The sequence below is a fragment of the Giraffa tippelskirchi genome, chromosome 14 (assembly GCF_054371585.1).
Source record: "Giraffa tippelskirchi isolate mGirTip1 chromosome 14, T2T-mGirTip1v1.2.pri, whole genome shotgun sequence".
NCBI classification, from domain to species: domain Eukaryota; kingdom Metazoa; phylum Chordata; class Mammalia; order Artiodactyla; family Giraffidae; genus Giraffa; species Giraffa tippelskirchi.
This window is the reverse complement of record NC_137288.1, coordinates 28,460,028-28,469,896: the sequence shown is the minus strand read 5'-3', so window position 1 is coordinate 28,469,896 and position 9,869 is coordinate 28,460,028. Positions and strand designations below refer to the sequence as shown.

At 40.5% G+C, this 9,869-nt stretch overlaps 2 long non-coding RNA genes across 2 annotated transcripts in view; one reads left to right on the top strand and one right to left on the bottom strand.

Annotated features, from left to right (window-relative positions):
- Positions 1-1,500: 1,500 nt before the first annotated feature.
- LOC145534230 (uncharacterized) lies at positions 1,501-9,087 on the bottom strand. The gene is made up of 4 exons (XR_014074364.1): positions 8,984-9,087; positions 8,032-8,092; positions 2,016-2,172; positions 1,501-1,702 (listed from the first exon to the last, which is right to left on the bottom strand). It is a non-coding gene; the product is annotated as an uncharacterized LOC145534230 (long non-coding RNA).
- LOC145534232 (uncharacterized) overlaps positions 8,457-9,869 on the top strand; it is a 40,553-nt gene continuing 39,140 nt past the window's right edge. Inside the window, exon 1 of the long non-coding RNA XR_014074366.1 lies at positions 8,457-9,031. This is a non-coding gene — a long non-coding RNA (uncharacterized LOC145534232). The remainder of the gene's footprint in view (positions 9,032-9,869) is intronic.

Genomic DNA, 9,869 nt, shown 5'->3' with positions numbered 1-9,869 from the left:
AACATAGCAGTACCCTGTGCATATGTGAAGTGCTATTTTGCTTTATCTCTTTTTCAACCTGTTTTGCAATCTATATTCTCACACAAGCTTCTAAAAAAAGAAAATGTGGCCACAATTCCATTTTATGGATGAGGAAACTGAAGCACTCAAAGGTTCAGCATACTCCCTAATTCCACATGTGTCGTTATGAAAAACAAGTCAGAAGCCCAGTTTTCTGTACTCTTTGCCCTGTGTACTCCCTTCTATAGCATGCTGCCTTCACAACTGTGGCCATTAGTTGGTGGCTGGGATTGTGATGGTGTCATGTCAGTTGGGCCAGAGCAACACATTTAATGATACAACTGGGAAAACTTAAAAGCGTGCCCTCGGCTGGGTCGTAAATGAAGGTTAATACAATGGTGCCATTACAGCCCTTTGCCCACCTCCCAAAGCCACAGCACAGTTCAAGAGAATCAAAAAGTTTCCACTGGGGGTTAGCTCAGGTCTGATCAGGCAGCTAAGGTCAAGATGGAAATGTGGAATAGACAGGGAACCATTGAGCCCAATACAAAGTTCAAAACTGCTCAGTGAATCCCACGTAACCCAAAGCCTCCCTTCACCTGCCAATTAAATGAAGGGTATTATCCTCAGTTAGAATTTAAATTGAGGCAGCATACTGCTTCTTGGGCTAAAGACTTGGAGAGTGAATGCAACTTATTTGTTAATCAATTCTTTCCAAAGTAACATATTTGAAATAAGGCTATATTACCTGTCCAAACTGTTTTAAAACATGATATCCTACTGTAACTAAATATAACATTCCCAAGTCCCATCTCACACTTTGCACCTCCTACCATGAACTATACCTTTAATTTCATAATATGTACAGTTTTAAATTCAACATTTATTTTTAACACCTATATTTTAATGAAACATGAAATATAAAATGAAACTACAGTCTGCCTTATATGAGCATGAAGAAAAATCCTAATTACCTGTTTCAAAAGTGTGAAGTGCTTTCTAATTTTCCACCAGCCAGTTTCCTTAGACAGCACTCAGTATTATAACTATTTATGCCAATTGTGCTATTTCATGCATAAAATTACCGCATTATTGTTGGAATAGATGCCAGAGAGATATCTAAGCAGGGTGCAATCACTTCACTTTCTATCAAATTGGGCTCCTGAAAGGTATCATAAATTTTATTAGAAGGCAAGGGGCTAATGGCAGCCAATCAGCATTAATGCTGATAAAATTGCTGTATTTTACATTATAAAAACTAGATGATAGTTTTGTCAGAAGGCTACCTTTTGTTTTATTAAGAATGCATCATGAAAACTCTATTGTAATCACATAAGATACTTCAGAGAGCTGACTGCCTTGCCCTGAATTGGGGGTGACGTCTCCCTTGGGGTGTCCTGGCAGCAGTTGGTGAAGCAGCCTTTACTCTCGGTTGCCTGATTAATGGTAGTATAACATGAAGCAATGCAAAATGCATCCCCCACACTCTGGGTACCATAATTCAATTGCATGCAGCTTTATTCTCTCAGGGTCCACTCTTTGGGAAACAAATATTAATGTTCCACTGTTCCCAGGTCCTTTATTGTGCTATAAAAAAATGTTTTCGATTAACCTGCCAATTGAATCTGGAGAGCTGGATGGTTTTTAAGACTCCCTCGCTTCTTCCTGAGGCACCACAGTAGACTGGCAGATTATGATGATACTGGAAAAGGAAAGAGAAAGTTTGGAGTAGAGGTCTGGTCCCTTGGAACAGTGCTGAATTGTGCTTTACCAAAAGTATCATTAATTTCCACGAGCTGAAGGCTAAAATGTGTGACCTTGAGCAAATCACTTAAGTACACCAAGGTCTTTGTGCCCTTATCTCTAAAATGATGGTATGAGATTTGACGTTTTTTAAGGCTTCTTTCAGCTCTAAAAGTCCAATGTGTACACGAGACACACGATCATTTCTCCTTTCCCTCCCCGCCTCCCACCTCACATACACACACTTCTGGAGAAAGATCTTCTCTTCTTACCATTGCCTCTATTAGCCACTTCTCACCGGAACTGGGGTCTGAGAGAATCACTGTTGTTGTCCAAACTAAGGAAGCACAGGCTGGGTGATCTCATCTTATGCTATTGTTCTATTCCAGGAAAGAGACCCTAGAATGGTGTATCTGTTTATCTTTAGCACTAGCAACAGTAAAAATAAATTCTCATTAAAATTATCTTTTCCAGAAACTCAACACATTTGAATCTCTAATAATTGGTTTGATCTGACAACTAGATAAAAAATAAGATGCAGTTTAACACTTGATTACAATAAGACTTGTGTTGTACCATCATGGATCCAATCAGATATGAACTCTTTAAGGAAAGGGACCCTTTTCTACTTTGTGGATATTTCTACTGATCAACATTAAGTGAAAATGTTGGTAGCTCAGTCATGTCCAACTCTTTGCAACCCTATGGACCGTAGCTGCCAGGCTCCTCTGTCTGGGGAATTCTCCAGGCAAGAATACTGGAGTACTCTGTCATTCTCTTCTCCAGGGGATCATCCTGACCCAGGGATTGAACCCAGGTCTCCTGCATCGCAGGCAGATTCTTTGCTGTCTGAGCCACCAAGGAAGCCATGCTCAAAACAGACGAGTCACTCAAATGTTCCTTTGGGACTCACTGATTAATGGTAGGTAGTTGCTAGAACATGGAAAACCATTCATTGACTTATATGATGCAGAACACCAAGTAGGCTGTGTTCGTTAGAAGTGCCTTCTTCAAAAGGAGTGGACACATGGTAGACACTAAGCAGACCTGCTGTGTTTAGAATTATCCCTCTAATTCCTATTCATATTTGACTATCACCATAAATCCATTAAAAATCAGCTATAAGTTTAGTTACCTCCCTTTAGATTGATGATATTTTCCCAAAGAATTCTTGATGGCTTGCTTGTTCTGTGGTTTTCTACCCTGCCTGCTAGAGTTAGTATACATAACCCTAGTACAAGTTCTTCTAGAAGATCAGGGGTGTATATGAATAAGAAAAACACATGATTATGTGGCTGAACAATACATAAATGTATTTAAACAATATAAAATCTTAATATAAATCAATACATAGATTGTGTACAAAATACCAATATTCTGTGACTGATAACTATAAACTCAGTTTGGACTTCTGGAAGTTCTTGGTTCACATAATGTCGAAGCCTAGCATGCAATATTATGCTAACCAAGAACTTCAGACATGCAAACTGGGTTTAGAAAAGGCAGAGGAACCAGAGATCAAATTGCCAACATTTACTGGATATAGAGAAAGCAAAGGAATTCCAGAAAAATATCTACATTTGTTTTATCAACTATGCTAAAGCCTTTGACTATGTGGATCATAATAAACTGTGGAAAGCTCTTCAAGAGATGGAAATACCAGACCATCTTACCTGTCTCCTGAGAAACCTGTACGCAGGTCAAGAAGCAACAGTTAGAACCCTGTATGGAGCAACTGATTGGCTCAGTATTTAAAAAAGAGTACGACAGGGCTGTCTGTTGTCAAACTGCTTATTTAACTTATGCATTGAGCATATCATGAAAAATGCTGGCCTGGATGAGTTACAAGCTGGAATCAACATAGGCGGGAAAAATATCAAAACCTCAAATATGTGTTATGATACCACTCTAATGGCAGGAAGCGAAGAGAAACTATAAAGCATTTTGATGAGGGTGAAGGAGGAGAGTGAAAAAGCCAGCTTAAAACTAAACATTAAAAAAACTAATATCATGGCATCCAGCCTCATTACTCCACGGCAAATACAAGGGGAAAAAGTGGAAACAGTGACAGACTTTCTCTTCTTGGTCTCCAAAATCACTGCGGATGGTGACTGCAATCGTGAAATCAGAAGATGATTGCATCTTGGCAGGAAAGTGATGACAAACCTAGACAGTGTATTGAAAAGTAGAGACATCACTCTGCCAACAAAGGTCTGTATAGTCGTGGCTATGGCCTTCCCAGTGATCATGTAGAGTTGTGAGGGCTGGACCATAATAAAGAAAGCAGAATGCCAAAGAACTGATGCCTTTGAACTGTGGTGTTGGAGAAGATTTCTGAGAGTCCCTTGGACAGACTTCCTTGGTGGTTCAGAGGTTAAAGCATCTGCCTCCAATGCGGGAGACCGGGGTTCGATCCCTGGGTCAGGAAGATCCCCTGGAGAAGGAAATGGCAACCCACTCCAGTATTCTTGTCTGGAGAATCCCATGGACGGAGGAGCCTGGTAGGCTACAGTCCCTGGGGTCTCAAAGAGTCGGACACGACTGAGCGACTTCACTTTCACTTCACTTGGACAGCAAGGAGATCAAATCATTCAATTTTAAAGGAAATCAACCCTGAATACTCATTGGAAGGAGTGATGCTGAAGCTGAAGCTTCAGTATTTTGGTTACCTGATGCAAACAGCTGACTCATTGGAAAAGTCCCTTATGCTGGGAAAGATTGAGGGCAGAAGGAGAAGAGGGCATCAGAGCACGACCTGGCTGGATGGCATCACTGATTCAATGGACATGAACTTGGGCAAACTCTGGGAGATGGTGAGAGACAGGGATGCCTGGTTTGCTGTGGTCCAGGGGCTCACAAAGACTCAGACATGACTGGGCAACTGAACAACATCAGTGACTATAATGCTGCACTAAGCAGACAGGGCTGACATGTATGTTTGTGCAGATTGTGTGGTCTGCTAGGGTATATCCAATAAGGTGAGTGGCGACTCACCAAGCTGTGCATCTGATGTAAGGAGGGAGCCAGTAGACAAGAGGCCCACCTTTTTAATCTCAGTAAGGTATGACTCATTCTTCCCACTATGCATTCATAGGAGGAAGGCATGTTTTTTTTCCAATTCACACAAAATTATGTGAAACTACAGGGTGTTAGTAAAGCAAATGATTTTTTAAATTCACTGAGAGCCCTCTACATGTTGACTCTCAAATGATCTCTAACTCAGTCAGTTCTTATACGCAGCAGCAGCTACAACCTGAGAAATTGTATATCTCCTGAAAACAAATTTTCCAGATCTTAGAACCTACTGCCACCAATGAAGCAAAACTGTGTGCAAACAAATCTATCCTCCAGTAAGACAATTTTAACTTGGATTAGCCCGAGGTGGGGATGAAGATTGAAACTGACCCACACAGAGATGCTCTGAAACAAATGAAAGAATAAGTTAAGAAAACAAGAGGAAGCCAGGAATGCACCCATCAGCCTGCATGTGTCATGGAGAGACACAACATTCTCATTACGTACATGTGGCTGCCCAATTCTAGGAAGACATCCTAATCACCTAAGGATACTTTTCTACTGGAGTTTCCTTAATTATTCCCACATTTATGGCCACATTTACTTCCAACCTCTGAGTAGCTTAAGAACAGTGTATGAATGATTCTGCGGCTTCCTAGGTACTCAGTGGTAAAGAATCTGCCAGCCAGTGGAGGAGATATAAGAGATGTGAGTTCAATCCCTAGGTTGGGAAGATCTCCAGGAGGAGGGCATGGTGAACCACTCCAGTATTCTTGCCTGGAGAATCCCATGAACAGAGGAGCATGGTAGGCTATAGTCCACAGGGTCTCAAAGAGTCAGGGGCAGCTGGAACGACTTAGCATGCCCTCGCATGAATGATTCTGAAATGTATTAACTACTGCTGATCATTTGCACTGTTCACCCAGAATATAAGCATAATGCAAGGTAATGAATGACTATGAGTATGATAGAAGAATTGCCTCTTCTAGAAAGCCCTGCAGTCAGTCAGTTAATACTCCTATGATACATGGTTTTAGAGAAGCTAGTTATTATTTAGGGGGAGTTCAAAAGGCTCAGGGTATATTCCAAAGCTGAAGATAGTGACTGGCATCATTTTTATACATTTCATGTAAATATCCAAATAATGGAAGTAAAACATGGAAATTATGTAATTAATCCTGCAAGTGACATGTATTCACGTTATCTTGTCTCGTATCTGAATATCATTTGTGTCTGAGCCCTGTCACCATTCTTCACACCACTCTTGAACCTCATATAATCTCTGAAATTGATCATCCTTCATCTCAATCCTAGACCTAAATTCCCAGTAATTTAACATTTGCTTTTAAGCTGCATTAAAAAATACTTGAAATCAAAACAGATACTTCAAAATACCATGTAATCAACATGACCTAGACCATCAAGGTATTTAAAATATAGTTGGGAAACTGAAATTAAGCCCACTGGAAATATAAATAACAATAGAAATTTAGCACATGTTGTGGAAAGGTTGTCAAAAGCTGATATGAAACTAATTTCAAATAAGTGAATCTGAAAGTATCTGACCTAGGAGGTCAAAGAGGGAAGTCTTATTTTAATCAGTGATACAAGACAAAGTTTTGTTAATGTCAATAAAGGGCCTACTTTCTCCAGTGGTAAGTAGGAAACCTTAAGACCTCGTCACACTCACACAAAAGATCCAAACATGGGTCTTTTGATGACATGAAAAATTGGCCAAGTTACATCACAGATCATAACACTCTCTTAAATCCATCTTATAGAGAACTTACAGGTCACAAGATACCCTGGTCCAAACTGTGGTTGGTATTTGGGACCAGATGGAAAGACACGGCAATTTAAACTTGCAGAAATGTAAAGGAGCATTAAGTGGCTTTATTTCAATTTTTGGTGACAGTTATTGTTGCTACTATTTAAAATTCTTTTGATTTGATGGATGGTAAACATCTGATTCCACCTGGAGGGGTAACATTGAGTTTGATCCTTGAGTCAGGAAAATACCCTGAAGGAGGGTACATCAACACACTCCAGTATTCTTGCCTGGAGAGGACAAGAGGAGCCTGGTAGGCTATAGTCCATAGGGTTGCAAAGAATCAAACACAACTGAAGCAATTTAGCACACACACCCAGAGGGTAAGGTTAATGGAAGAGAAGATGGAAGTGGGTAATAGGTGCATAAAATGCCAAAAGCCCGAAAGTTTTACTTACTTCTATAAATAAAAGGAATTCAAAGAAAGTTTTAGAAAATGAATCATGTGATGACAGTGGGTTTACAGAATGAAAACTGGAGACGTAGACAAATTGCATGTATGTGGAGGATGACACTAGGAATATTTATGTAGCTTGCATCCAGTATTTCTATAAAAATTTTTGTGATCTCCTGAAACATTGATGGTAACAATAACATATTGAATCTTCAATGGGCTAAATCTTTCATGATTCTTTCTACATGCTGATTATATGAGACCTTAGTAATATTCCCATGCCCCATATATCTTAAAATCATGATTGGTTTATAACCTTGCAATTGATTTACATTCATTTATTTTATATAAAATCAGACATTTTGAGTTGTCTCTGAGACTGGATCTAAAGAGTCAAAAGAAGAGGAGGTTAGGCCACAAGAGCCTTTTTGCAGAGAGGTTATAATGCAAGAGATCAGTAAAGTAATAAAAGGGTCTGATGTCCCATCCCAGGTATATGAACTTCGGTTAAAAATATAACACCAGGAATTTTTAATAAAGGAATAGAAGTATGTGACTCCTGTCCTTGAAGATTCTAGTGCCAGATGATCCTTTACAATTCAGACTTTGGGAAGAAAGGATAGAAAAAAGAAAAACAACAACAAAAAGAATTAATAAATCTCTAAAATTTGTCAAGTGACAGATCTTTGCCTGGTTAATTGACTATGCAGAGATTTTAGTAGATTTTTCTGTGATTCCCAATTCTTTTTATTCATAAGAATTTTATAATATTTAAATGACACAAGAGAAGGTAATCTCACATTTGCTTTGTAGAACATTTCAAGATGTGCGGTCACAATGTACCACATAGTCCTGTTGCCAGTACTCTGCAAATACAAAGTTGTATAATCAACTCCAAATCAAGGGGGAAAAAAAATCCAGTTATTTTCATAGTTTCATAATAATTCATTACTTAAACATGATATATATATTTAGATCTGTGTTCAGCTAACATATCTAAGGTTCATCTAGGGCAGATCAAGATGGCAGAGAAGAAAGATCCTGAACTTACCTCCTCCTATAGACATACCAAAACTACAACTGCATGTAAAGTAGGTATTTCTGAAAATAACCTGAAGATTAGTTAAACAGATTTTGTACAACTAAGGATATAAAGAGACCCTGGTTTGATTTCTGGGTTGGGAAGATCTGCTAGAGAAGGGATAGGCTACCTACCCGGATAATCTTGGGCTTCCCTTGTGGCATAGCTAGTAAAGAATCTGCCTGCAATGAGAGCGATCTGGGTTCAATCCCTGGGTTGGGAAGATCCCCTGGAGAAGGGAAAAGCTACCCACTCCAGTATTCTGTCCTGGAGAATTCCATGGACTGTATAGTCCATGGGGTCACAAAGAGTCGAACACGACTGAGCGACTTTCACTTTCACTTTCACAGATATAAAGAAAAAGTCACATTGCTAAGGATAGGCGGGGCAGAGATGTAGTCTTACCACAACCCACAGCCTAGGCGAGGCAACCCACAGGTGGACAAATGTAACAACTGTGGAGATTCCTCCTGAGAAGAAAGTCAGTACTATCTCCACACTGGGCTCCCTAGCTGGGGAACCTATCATGGGAAGATGAGTCCCCACAATGTCTGACTTTCAAAGCTAGTGAAGCTTGGAATTCCCTGGTGATCCAGTGGTTAGGACTTGGTGCTTTCACTGTTGGGGCTCAGGTTCAATCCTTGATCAGGGAACTAAGATCCTTCAAGCTGCATGGCCTAGCCAAAAAAAAAAAAAAATAGTGACGCTTACATCTGGGAAAGTCAGATAGCTGTGGGAAACCAAGACTTTGCTCTTAAGCAAACTAACTCACACACAGACTAGCTCACTGTGAAGCTTCGCACAGAAACAGCTGGAAAAGTGCCTGGATCACATAATATAGAGAGTCATTGGTGAGTTTTAGGGCATGGGCCAGAAGGGAAGGAATCTGGTGGAAGTTTCTTAAAGCTATTTATGTATTTACTGGCTGTGCTGGATCTTTGCTACTGCACGTGGACTTTCTCTAGCTGCGGTGAGTGGGGGCTACTCTTGGTTGTGATGCAAAAGTTTTTCTTTGCGGTGATTTTCTTATCGTGGAACACGGGCTCTAGAGCACTCAGACTCAGTAATTGTGATGCAAGCTTAGTTGCTGCGGCACGTGGAATCTCTGTGGACCAGGGATTGAACCTATGTCCCCTGCATTGACAGGCATATTCTTAACCACTGGACACCAGGGAAGTCCAGATGGAACTTTGAGGACAGAAGTACTGGCATTTTATTTTCCTTTTTACTCTCCTTCCATATATCTAGCCTGACTCTGGCAGGCACCATTTCTCCATCAACCTAGTCACTCTCTATCCACCTAGCTAATGCCTTGCACCCTACCCCAGTCTTCCTCTAAGGAGCAGCACCACTCAAACCACCTATTCTAGCCAGCCCTTCAGAGCAGTTCCTGCTCCACAGAGCAATCCCAGTACACAAGCATGACCGCAACAATCACAACCCAGCCTTGCAGTCAGTTGTGCTAGGGTCTAGCCTCAAACATCAGCACTCTTGCATCAGTCAAGATCAGACCCTCTCAGCCAGCTGGGCTGGGGGCTAGGCTTACCCACCATTGTATCCCAAGCAACTGGTCCAGAGGATAAACCTCTCCTATTAGTGTACCTGCAACAATTGCAGCCCAACCACAAAAAGAGGTTGCCCACAGTCCACACAAGGGATACCAAGAAGTACCTGGCTTTGGTGACCAGGTGGAAATGTGCCACTGAGCCCCATAAGATATCTTCTACATAAGGCCAATTTTTAAAGATCAAAGGTATAGCATATATACTTAATATATGGAAACAAGCAAAGAAAAACAGGCAAAATGA